The sequence below is a fragment of the Vigna unguiculata genome, chromosome 11 (genome assembly GCF_037176805.1).
Source record: "Vigna unguiculata cultivar grain cowpea cultivar isolate G323 ecotype 2 chromosome 11, ASM3717680v1, whole genome shotgun sequence".
In the NCBI taxonomy this organism is placed as follows: domain Eukaryota; kingdom Viridiplantae; phylum Streptophyta; class Magnoliopsida; order Fabales; family Fabaceae; genus Vigna; species Vigna unguiculata.
The window spans coordinates 18,558,982-18,572,465 of NC_140802.1; the positions used below are offsets into that span (position 1 = coordinate 18,558,982).

The 13,484-nt window shown below is 38.4% G+C and overlaps 1 long non-coding RNA gene across 1 annotated transcript; it reads right to left on the bottom strand.

Annotated features, from left to right (window-relative positions):
- Positions 1-7,044: 7,044 nt before the first annotated feature.
- LOC146881601 (uncharacterized) lies at positions 7,045-12,753 on the bottom strand. Its single transcript, XR_014986369.1, has 2 exons — positions 9,538-12,753; positions 7,045-7,758 (listed from the first exon to the last, which is right to left on the bottom strand). It is a non-coding gene; the product is annotated as an uncharacterized LOC146881601 (long non-coding RNA).
- Positions 12,754-13,484: the final 731 nt, after the last annotated feature.

Genomic DNA, 13,484 nt, shown 5'->3' on the forward strand with positions numbered 1-13,484 from the left:
TAATATTCCTTAGGGATGTTACAATACGGCCCTCAACAACAACCTTCTGGTCGCATACTCTGTACTAAGATATCCTCCTCTAAAGTATGCAGCCCTCAGCAAACCTCATGGTTGCATACCCTGTGATGGATACCCCCTCTTAGGTATACGGCCATCAACAACCCCCTAGGCCGCCTACCTTGCACTAAGTACCCCTTCCCAATCAATCTGAGTCTAGCTGCAACCGCCTAGATGATAAAGACAGATGAAAAGTACCCACCCATGGAGATCCTCATGACCGAATCTCGAGCACCGCCAACCCTCGAAGGACCTCCTGGTAATTTCTCTCCATACCATTGGATCCAGAAATCACCAGAAACAGAATATTGGGCCAAAAAGCCCATCTCAGGTAGGACCCACAGGTAAAAAGGTATAAATAGCACATTGTTCTATGCATTGATTACACATTAAATTATCCTCTAAAATCCTGACTTCACCAATGCTAACTTAGGCATCAGAGTGTCTTTTATAAGACCTGTGGAAATTAATTAATTAAGTAATAAATGCGGGTGGTGGGAAACTTTGAAGTCATTAAAGGTTAATTGGTATGATGTGGAAAAGTACTAACTCAAGTGGTTGAGAGTACTTTATTGTGTGGGAGGACTTGGGTTCAAGTCCTATGTATGCTTTGTGTGTTAATTTATTTATTATTATTTTGATAATATAATGTGACTGGTGAGTGATATTATAATCATAGGATTATAATAGTTATCACTAAATGTGAATTGGCATAGTGGTTGTACTTTGGCCTCATGAGTGGAGGGTCACGGGTTCAAACCTTGATGGACATAAAGCAGGCTTTATTTTTGCTAATTTTAGCTTGGAGTGCAAGACTTTATTTTAAATCTTGTAATTTGATTTCAGTTTTCATGGCTTTGGATTTTTATCTTGTAATGACGAGTTTTTTTTAGAGTAATGTGGCTATTAATAATTTATTATTAATGTCTTAAACTTTTAAAATTTCCCGCGTTTTTGGGAAATGGTTTAATAATAAATGAGGTGTTTATTTCTTTTTATTTTTACTTTATTTTATTTTAAGTAATATCCTACCGGGATGTTACATCTTTTATTATGCATTTGGTCCACTGATGAGTAGCAAATTCGACAAGAACAACGCTTGAAATTATTTATTGTTACAGATCAAGGTGGGGTAGTTTTGGCAAGAGAGGTGCTCCACGAATTGCAACCACTGGAAATGAACAAATATGAATATATTCAAGTGGAATTTGATCCTGGAGGAAGAGAATTAGTTTCAAGTTGTGGAAAAATAAAGTCCTTCACATAATCATAATAAACTTATATTAAAATTAGTACCGCGTTAACATTTGGGACGAATCTTCTTGAAGAATGAGGGTATGAAATGAATCGCATCCTAGTTCAAATGGAGAAGGACTAATGCACCACTTTGCTGCAGTTATTTTTATTTTTATTTTTTAAAGTTATTAGTATGTTTAAATATGGTCCAATTCATTGTAAAATTGGCTTACAAAATTATGTTTTGGTTTAATCAATTAATGGGCTCTATTTAGTTTTATTTCAAGTAGTAATGATGAATTATCTTGTTTTCTTTTAGAGTTAGGAATATGGTGTAGTTATTAAAGAAAGCTTTTTGAAAATTCCCACTGGCCATTAAGATAGCATGCTATCTAGATGTGAAGGTTCATTTCTCAAGCTCATGAAAGGAAGAAGAGAGTTGGATTGAAGTTAACACACACACACGGATTCAACAACACTTAAAGAATAAATGAAAGAAGAAACATTAAAAATGGAAAGCATAGAAGATGAAGCATGGAAGAAGCACGCCACTCATAGGGGGGATCTAAGCCAACCAAGCCCTAGAGATGAGTGATGGTGCCGCCACTTGCAAGCAAAATAAGGCAAAGGTGAGTTCACTTCTAGGAAGGAGAGCTCACGAAAAAAACAATGGTTGAAACACAATAGTTTAGCAACAAAATGATCAACCCTTTTACAAGACAAGGAGCACCCTTTAAATAGGAGTTCATAGGGATCCTTTAGCAAATACAAAAACATGGAATGGACTAACAAGCAAACCCTAGAAACCTAGAACATGTGAAGTCTCGGCCATGTGAAGGATCATGATTGGTGGATGTATTCCCATGAGGATTCTAGGCCAAAAGAGGAAGGAGACCAAGTAGCCTTCAAAGGAATAAACCAAAAAGGCAAAAAGAGATAAGGTACATGTCTACTTTTGCTTTTGCTTTTTGCTTTTTGCTTTCCTCTCTCTTCCACATCATCCAAGTGCTCCAATCATCATGTGCCACCCAGCCATGCTCTACTTTCTCTTAATTACCTACAAAAACAAGACAAACAAGGATTAGCATGTTGGTTTAAGTTAATCTAATCTTGGTCAAAAGGTCAACTTGGGTCAAAGTCAACAAGTCAACCAAAATAAGTCAACTCTAAACCAACTTAGGGAATTCAAACTAAAGAAATGCAAAACAAAGATAAAGATGATGGAATAGAAGACTCCCCTCTAGACATGCCTCTAGTGATCCTTCTTGAGGGAGCTTCTAAGGAGGTGGTGGTGGTGGTCACGCCTTCATAATGTAATGATGACCCAATTGCAACTTAGTCATCAACCTTTGGGAGACCAAGAGGATACTTGGCTGAATTGTTTTTTATGACATTGGGGTTGCCATAATTTCAATTATAATCATCCATTAAGTAGTATTATGTGATATTGCTCCCATGGATCTTCCCATCTTCTTTTGGGATGGGCATGCCTTCGTTTTAAAACACTCAATGTTGATGAACATTCGCTTTATTTTAGGCATGAGGGACATAAAATGAAGTTGAAATTTATGACACCAAGACAAGTAAGTAAGGATCAACATAGGCTGAATGACAAAATAGAAAAAGAAAGAATAGAAAAATAAGCAATAGAAACAGTAGAAGGAAGGGAAAATGAAGAAAAAGAAAAGGAAGTAGAGAAAAAGGTGATGGAAAATTTATTTGTCAATATTTTTTTCTCAACAGTTTGTGATGTCGTTTTACAGGAATAAAATGATAAGCAAGTGAATGAAACACACCAACTTCCATGTTTGAAAAGGAAGCTTGTTCACAATGCTTTTATTATGCATTTGGTCCGCTGATGAGAAGCAAATTCGTCAAACACAACGCATGGAATTATTTATTGTTACATATCAAGGTGGGGTAGTGTTGGCAAGAGAGGTGCTCCACAAATTGCAACCATTGGAAATGAAAAAATATGAATATATTCAAGTTCACTTTGATCTTGGAGGAAGTGAATTAGTTTCAAGTTGTGGAAAAATAAAGTCCTTCACAAGATCATAATAAACTTATATTAAAACTAGTAGAAAAATAAAGCTTTAAGATTCAGGACGAATCTTCTCGAAGAAGGAGGGTATGATATGAATCGCATCATAGCTCAAATGGAGAAGGACTAATGCACCATTTTGCTATAGTTAATTTTATTTTTATTTTTAAAGTTATTAGTTTGTTTAAATATGGTCCAATTCATTGTAAAATTGGCTTACCAAATGATGAGTTCAAATTTTTGCCCTCATTTAATATCTAAATTTGGGGATTTAATTGAATTTTCTGTGCTTAAAGATTGATTTAATTAGGATTTGTGATTATTGGATTTATTGAGTAAGTTTGGTAAAAGTGGCGTAAAAATTGATTTTAGTTGCATAAAATATTATTGGATATTTTAACGTTTGTTAATGCAGCTGGAATTTATTTTTGGTCAATTAATAATGTGATTTTGAAATATTCAAAGTTACAAAATAAGTCCAAAATCAAGAAATTCTGAAAAAGAATAAATCAGGAGCTAAATGCACCCCCAGATTTTATTTGCACACCCTTTTAAAGTGGACCACAAAAACCTGTTATGCACCCCCAGTTTTCACTAAGTTGCACCCCTCCTACCACTTAAACTCCACTCAACCAGATCATGCCATGTGGCAATCCCCACCTTTTAAGATTAGCCAACCATAAGCCGCCACGTGTCATAATCCCCACCTCACCAAATTAACCAATTAGATTCTGCCACGTCATCATCTTCATCTCCCAAAACCCTAACCCTAATTTTCTCCTCTCCTTCCATCACCATGGCAGCCGCCGCCGCCATCTCCTCGCCGGCCACCACTGCAACTCGCCGGAAACAACAGCCTTCATTCCCGCAACCTTCGCGCACAGCAGCAACCTCGCGCTTCCACCACCATCTTCCTCTTTCGCGTCACCGGCGACGTACCAGTCACAGCACCCGCGTTCCGCAGCCACCGCGACGCCCCACCATCGCGTCCATCTTCTTGCGCAGAACGCACCTGCACCAGTTCCGCCACCATCAACAGCACAACAACGCGACTTCTCCGCACCTGCAGCGACACGCGTCTCCATCTTCTTCGCGGTTTCGTCACGCTACCATTGACGTTGCAGAACCTCCATTACAGTAGAAACGCAGATCTGCACCGCACCATCGCCTCCGCACCTGCAACTTCGACCCACCGTGACCAGCAACGTTTTCGAATACCACCACCGCGTCGCAAACTCCATTTCCGCAGCCACCGCCGCAGATCGAACGAGATGAAAGTTTCCACCTTGCGCCACCACGAACCTGCACTGCGGAGCAGCGTCGCCGGAGAAGAAGAAGAAGCCTGCCACCATTGCCGTCACGAAAGAGGGAGGAGAGTGTGAAAGTGAAACCCTAAATCTGGAAAGTGTACTCTGCGCCACGTGTCAGCGTTTGATAGGCAGTCAACTAGTCAAACTCTGGTCAAATTGGTCAAACTCTGGTCAAATTCTGGTCAATTTTGCAAATATGGTTAAATGAGAGGGACAGAATTGGAAATTAGACAGGAATTAAGTTGCTAATTAATTAAATAAAAATAAAAGATTTTAGCAACTGACAGATAAAGCCCAAAGTCCAGTGGAAGCCTATATAAAGAGACTTAAGGGAGCAGAAACGGGGGAACTTACAATTTTTACAACTGACAGCTTAGACACTTAGAACTCTCTGGTTTTGGCAGATACCGTCTCCACCACATCTCTCATTCTTTCTTTCATTTTCTTTCTTTCATATCATCATGTATTCCATCAAAGCCATGGAGGGCTAAGCTTTAAGGGTTGATTCCACTGTAATTTCTTAAATGGATTCTGAGGTTAGATGAATTTATATGTTTTGTTACTTTGATTATTGTTCTGCTTTTTGTTTATCTATGTCCTTTGCTTCTTAATCGAATAGAAAATAATGATTTTAAATCTACATACATGCTAATCATATGAGTTAAAAGGTTTTTAAATTAAATTGAGACTTTACTTTGATTTTGTTTAGAAACTTTCATTTGATTAAATAAGTTTTTGCCAATAATTGAGACTTTAATTTGATTAGAGGTAATTACTTTAACTAAAATTAGTCAAGACTTTACTTTGATTAATTAAGTTTTCTATTTTGTAAAGAAACAAAGGAATAGACATGATTAGGCATAGTAAAATTAATTGAGACTGTACTTTGATTGAATTTACTATGGATAATCTAAAAGTTCTCACTTTTAATTGAGACTGTACTTTGGTTAAAAGTGAGAACGCCAACAAATTAATTGAGTCTTTACATTGATTGATTTGTAAATCAACAACAATATTAATTTAACAATAATCTCTAGATAACCAATGAAGAATCTTATTTAGAAAAAGCAGTGGAATTGACCTATTTACTATTACTGTGTTTACAATCTTTCGTGTCATTTTCTTTGCATATCAAAACCGCCCTATTTTTATAGTTGCTAGTTTTAAATTGCATTTTTGAGAATCAAATATTTGAGATCAATTCCGTATTCGTTGTGAGACGACTCAGGGTTATCTTAACCCTAACTATTTTCTTCACTACAAACTGGCAATACTGAAGTTGCTAAAGTAGTGGTAATTTGATCGCCTAACGACAGCGATATCACCAAATTATGTTTTGGTTTAATCAAATAATGGGTTCTAGTTTAGTTTTATTTCAAGTTGGAATGATGACCCAATTGCAACTTAATCATCATCCTTTGGGAGACCAAGAGGATGCTTGCCTGAATTGTTTTTGGTGACTTTTGGGTTGCCATAATTTCAATTATAATCAGCCATTAAGTAGTAGTATCATTAATAGTTTTATGTGGGATGTAATTTCAATAAATGTGTCTTTTGTAATTTCAGTTGTTAAAGCTTCTATATAAGCTGAACCTTTTTAATCAATGAAACAGGTTGGGTTTTATTCAGAAAATATTAGTTTTATCTCTTTTATCTTAGTGAGAGTAATGCTACCAAGTTCTTGAGTGGTTCAAGAATCTCTAAGTTTTATCAAAGGTCTTTTTTTCCTTTGTGTGTTTAAACTTTTAGGCTTCTCTTTCATTTTTGGAACTGTTGCATTTATCAATTTCCACTACATCTTTTTATCTATTTCCATTTTCTCATTTTAAATAATTTCTCAAATTTCTTGCTTATTAGCATTCCAACCTAGATAGATCCATAAAACTAATCCACCCCTTTGGATTCACATCATTTGGTAATCAAAGCCTAGCTCACTAGATTTGGAATAAGATGTTGTTTCGGCCACCACTACCACCACGTCTACCATCACCACGACCACTACCACCACCATAACCACCACCACCACCACCACCACCACCACCACGACTACCACCCCCACCACCACCACCACGGCCAACCCCACCATCACCACCACCTCTACCATCACAACGACCACAACCACCACCACCGCCATCATCACCACCTCAACCACAACGAGCACCACAACCACCACCACCACCACCACAACAACCACCACCCCAACCACCACCACCATCACCACCTGATGGACGCGCGAAGACGCATTTCTTGTAAAAATCACGATGCAAGGCCGTGAAACATGGATTTGTTCGGTGGAAATCCACCAAACAGGCAGCGGAAGGTGATTATGGTGTTCAGAATCTCATCGGCGAGGTCACTCTAGGGTTTACTCTCGGTGAAGGTGAGCTAAGATAAAAGGGGATTAAAAATCTCTCTCATTCATCAAAAGCTAATCAGTACAATGGTTGGTTTGCCTTTTATAGATGAAGGCAACCGGAACAGTAAACGAGAGAAGGGTGCCGTCTAACACAAACCTAACGGCAAGAGAAAACCCTAACAAATCCTAGGGATGGAACGCGTGAAGGAAAAATTCACGTGACCCTAACCCTAAGGTGTGAGACGTATGCAGAGGTGGCCTGGCTGGTGTGAAGATGTGAAGGCGTGAGGAAAGTGTTTGGAGCTATGCGTGAAGTCACCTATCACTAGTTTCAACCCTGGATGAGCTCCTAGCGTGAGAGAAGAAACCTAGCAGATTGGAGGCGCTAGATCCTAGCGTTGGTCGCAGAAAGGAGTTGGGCTGCTACTTGCAAGCCCAAGATGGAAGCAGATTTCATGGTGCCTTTCATACGTAATGAACTAAACATGTTGTAGGTGTTGTTTGAAAAATACGCAAGTCTCGGCCCAACAGAAACATGATCTGGGTTGTAGCACAATTCGAGGGTGTGCTGTAAGCATTGGTGGGCAGCGTGATTTAGGGAGAATGCACAAGGCCCAAACAGAGGCTGCTGCTAGGAGTAATGATATGCACACGTGTAGGCAGCAACATGGCTTATGATGGATTGGTGTGGAGAAGAAATTGGGCCGCAGGCCCAATGCCAAATACTTCAATAATTGGCATCTTGGAAAAATGGGCTGCATTTAGGAAAACAAACCCAATTAGAACAAGTTTTATTTAATTAAGAATAAAAGAAATTAAAAGAAATTAAAAGAAATGGGCCTAGCCAATGGCCCAAGCCATGAGGCCTTAGGGTGATATTCATCATCCCTTCCCTCTTGAAGAGGATCTGTCCTCAGATCTAGAAGGTTGATTAAGGCCCTACAGCATTAAAAGCTGAATTCCTCGTAGATCAAAAATATATATACAGTAGTCATCAAATAAGATTTCTTTGAAATTTTGGATTCCATGCAGAGTATATTTTGTGAAGATACATGAAGATGGGCTTTTATGTTTAAAAACATTTTCAATTAAGCCCATTTTACAAAAATATTGATTTTTCCTTTGACTTAATTGTGACCTAAAAGGTAACTCTAAGTCAAAGGTTAATTTTTGCAACTCTTTTGAGGAGTATGAAATGATTGGTGAAAATGGAAAACAAATTTTAGGGAGAACTAAGACAAAAGCATTAACAACAAATAAAGAAGAGTTGAGAGATGGAATTACTCCCTTAAGGTCAATGCAAGGAGTTATAGGATGTTGTATCTCTACTTCCCTAAGCATTACTTCTTTTCTCTCAATCTCTTCCTCTCTTCTTTTAAACTCTTTCTCTTGTCTTACTCTCTCTTTTTCTTCAAATTCTCTTCTCTCTTTTTCCTCCTTCTCTTTTTCCTCCTTCTCTTTTCTTTGTTGTTCCTCTTCTTCTCTCAATTCTTGTTCAAATTTCACTCTTTCTTTTTGCTCTCTTCTTTGAATTCTTAATCTTTCTTTTTCTTCCAACTCCCTCATCTCTCTTAGAAGTATTGTGAGTTTTTCCTCCTTCCTCCTTGCTATCTCAATTTTCTTTTTATCTATCTCACAATCAAAATCAGAAGAAGGTGGTATGAATGTTCTTCTCATGCATGCTCTCAACTCACTCCAATTTTGAATGGGAGATTTCCTTCCTTTTTCCACTGTAGATTGCCTATAATCCCACCACTCTCTTGCATGTCCTACAAAACTAGAAATGCACAAAGTAAGAAAATAGTATTTACTATTTCTAAGATGGAATGAATGCACCAAATCATCTATTTCCCTCTCCCAAGATATGTATGATAATACACTTATGTCCTCACCAAAGAAAGGGAATGTTCTCTCATGTGTATAATGCATTTTATCCTCACAATGACTACCTAAATGCAATTGACTGTACGAATGAAAACTCATCTTGCAAAACACACTTATCAAACAATTCTTTTTTTCACGAAGGAACTTTAGGAATTTCTAAAGAGAAAATAATGGAAAAGATTTCTAGAGATATTCCCAGGAAAGGGAGGTGAGTCTCATGGACAGGCTTAGAAACCAAACCTTTCCTAGCCAGAAATCTCTAAATTTCTTTCACAAAAATTCTCAATAAAATTTCCCCAGCAAAATAGATCTTAATTTGTGAAAAACAACTTTCAAAGTCTATGAAATCCTATGACTAAAGAAAGGTCGACTAAGTGTTTAAAGATTTGCACCTAGATATCACAGAGACGTAAAATAGAAACATCAAACATGCATAACACACACATAACCTGGACATGGAAAACATAAAGAACAAGAAAACATAAAAACTAGACGAAACCTATCTGGAAAGAATAAGTGGCACTTTGAAACCTCTTAATTCTTCCAAACTACACGATTAAAAAGCTATTACAAACATCCAAAGAATGGAATTGCAATAATGCATTTTCCCATTCCAAGACAAAATGAACAGAACTGAAAACAAATATTACACAAAATTCTGTGATAACAAAAAGAAATCTGCAACTGGAATTGGACCAGTTTGCTCTCGGTCCAGCCTGCCCTCAAGTGTTTGGTCTCTTTTGAAATCCCAGCTCACTCCTCAATTTCTCTCGGGTAGCCACTCAAGTGTCTTTCCTCATAGTTCCTCCTTCAGCTCTACCTTCAAGAGAAAGGTAATCACCTACAAAGTTGCCAAATCAGTGAGTTTCAAGCCAAATGAACCAAGATCACTCACGGTCTTCCACATAAGTATAACAAAGCAGAAAATCAAGAAAAGCTCAAATGGAAGAATTGGACAACATCAAGTGATAAAAATAAATGGACAAACTCAATTGAATAACAAGAAGGACAAGCAAGAAAAAGGCAAATCAACAAAGGATATCACACAAAGGAGAACTTAAGGAATGTGTCTAGAACAAGATTAAAAAAAACTAAAATCAAGAAGACTCAAAACAAACAAGTTGAATCAAGAGCATATGCAAATGACATTGAAAAAGAAAGTAGTATCTATGTGAACTGTGCGCCACGATTTTCACGCTGCTGAAACAAACAATGTTAGCAGATTCAATACAGACTTTGTTTTCCTGCATGCTCGTTTAGATGCCTTTTTTTTTATCAGGTTTGCATTTTTCACTGATTTTTTTTTTCAATTCTGAAAAACTGGAAGAACAGTTCATACAAAGGTTAATTTTCTACCACCAAATCAATGGACAATTGCATATGACAAGAACAAGTGATCCAACTAAAAAAAAAAATTCAAACAGACTCATACAAGACAACAGAAAAGACTAGGTCAATGCAGCACCAGGACCATAAAGCAGTTATCAAGCAAGCCAGCTTTATGCAGACAAGGAAAACACCATGGTCAAAGAACAAATTAGCAGAACAGATACAAACTGACGGAAAACAAATAATATGGCCAAAATGAACACTACATCAAAGCAACAAGTAAGGATACCAAACAAACAATTGGATTCAAAACATGCATTGAACTGCACACAAATATGGATAATCTACCAAGTAAAGTCTCGGACAAGACATCACAACATCTCACCACACTCATGGATTCAAAACAGAGCCTGAAACAAGAGAGTTCAGTTTGATTCAGAAATTATAATAAGTTAAATAACACAAACTGAATCAATGAATCAAGATACTGAATTGAAATCAACTGAAAGTCCAGCACAAATAAGGAAGATATATGAAACTGAAGGGAAATGATAAGGACACACTCTAGGCTAGTAATCATAGATCAACAAAATGTGATTAAGCAGACACATGATTGAAAACAGATGCAGTTTCAATTCAGATTCAGATATCAACCAAGACTCAACAAAGAACTACTAGTGCAATGGAATAGCAGAATCACGCATCACATGTCACAGAAATGGAAAAGATGAACTACACATTTATGGATCAAATCAACACAAGAAGGAATCCAGTTTCAACAATAATAGATTGCTGCCAATAACATATACGCCCATGGCCAAATCAACATTTGCATACAATTAGAAACATGAAATATAACAGCAAATGGTCAGAAACATTAAAAAAAACACCAGATTCTGTCAAAACAAGTTAGGCTAGCAACACTCAATTGATTGGAGTGTCACAGAATCAGTGGAGTAATCATGGGTGCTTTGGACAGGAATAATGATTTGGCTCATACAAAGCAACAAAATCGGAAAACAATATTGACTCAGCCTAATAGAAACAACAGAGACATAATTCCAACCACAATTTGAATCAAATTAAGTGATATGGCCAGATAAAAGCTGCACTAGTTCAAAGTCAGCCTAGACATCAACGAAACCACTTGATTTCCACTGGATTAATCTGAGCAAAGACAGATCTAGCACATATATGGAATCAAACAGATTTGGTTCAGTTGACAAGCATCATTGGCCCAAACATATACACCTCGATCATGAACATGAAGATACGAAATAATGAACACAGATGCATTTGGACTTGAAATTGATTTCAGAAAACAAAACAAGGCAACCAGTAGTAATTTTAGCAGAATTACACAGGAACAGTATCAATATGCACTGCAGAATAATTGCTAATGATCTAGTAGCAATATGTGAACTCCACAACACACAGGAAACTAAACATACTTAGCACAACTGATGCAGAAACAGTTAACAACACACAATTCTATGGAAGCAACAACAGATAAAACGGCTACGCAAAACCTATGACAAAACAGTGAGTTTAAAATTCAAAGCTAGGTAAAAAAATGAAATCAAACCTAATTGAAAAGCAATGGAGCGGCAGAATGAGAGATCTAAATATTCTATCACAAAATTGATTCAAGGTAATCGGAACAATATATTTTGAATCAATTTCAGCAAAAAAAAATTCAGCACACAGATTCGAGACCAGAGACGCAAGAACTCAATCAAACAAGAACAAGACAGAATCGAACAGAAAAAGAAGAAACAGGAATAGAGATACTCATCTTTGAAGACCTCCGTGCTCCAAGCTCGAAACCAGAGCACTGATTACCACATGATGGACGCGCGAAGACGCATCTCTTGTCAGAATCACGATGCAAGGCCGTGAAACATGGATTTGTTCGGTGGAAATCCACCAAACAGGCAGCGGAAGGTGATTATGGTGTTTAGAATCTCATCGGCGAGGTCACTCTAGGGTTTACTCTCGGTGAAGGTGAGCTAAGATAAAAGGGGATTAAAAATCTCTCTCATTCATCAAAAGCTAATCAGTACAATGGTTGGTTTGCCTTTTATAGATGAAGGCAACCGGAACAGTAAACGAGAGAAGGGTGTCGTCTAACACAAACCTAACGGCAAGAGAAAACCCTAACAAATCCTAGGGATGGAACACGTGAAGGAAAAATTCACGTGACCCTAACCCTAAGGTGTGAGACGTATGCAGAGGTGGCCTGGCTGGTGTGAAGATGTGAAGGCATGAGGAAAGTGTTTGGAGCTATGCGTGAAGTCACCTATCACTAGTTTCAACCCTGGATGCGCTCCTAGCGTGAGAGAAGAAACCTAGCAGATTGGAGGCGCTAAATCCTTGCGTTGGTCGCAGAAAGGAGTTGGGCTGCTACTTGCAAGCCCAAGATAGAAGCAGATTTCATGGTGCCTTTCATACGTAATGAACTAAACATGTTGTAGGTGTTGTTTGAAAAATACGCGATTCTCGGCCCAACAGAAACATGATCTGGGTTGTAGCAGAATTACGAGGGGGTGCTGTAAGCATTGGTGGGCAGCGTGATTTAGAGAGAAACGGGCTGCACAAGGCCCAAACAGAGGCTGCTGCTAGGAGTAATGATATACACACGTGTAGGCAGCAACATGGCTTATGATGGATTGGTGTGGAGAAGAAATTGGGCCACAGGCCCAATGCCAAATACTTCAATAATTGGCATCTTGGAAAAGTGGGCTGCATTTAGGAAAACAAACCCAATTAGAACAAGTTTTATTTAATTAAGAATAAAAGAAATTAAAAGAAATGGGCCTAGCCAATGGCCCAAGCCATGAGGCCTTAGGGTGATATTCATCACCACCACCACCACCACCACCACCACAACCACCACCACAACTACAACCACAACCACCACCACCACCACCACCACTATGGCAACCTCCAACCACCACAACGACCAACAACACAACCACCACTACCACTACCACAACCATTATTACCACAACAACCACCACCACCACAGCCACCACCACCACCACTACCACCACGTCCACAATCACGACCACCACCACCACCACGGCCACCACCACCACTACCACGACCACAACCACCATGACCAGCACGACCACGGCCACCACCAACACCACCATCCCCATCACAACCACCACTGTAGCACAACCACCATCACCACCACCACTACCACGAGTACCAATACCACACCCACCAACAACATAACAACGGCCAACACCAGCACCTCGAGTAC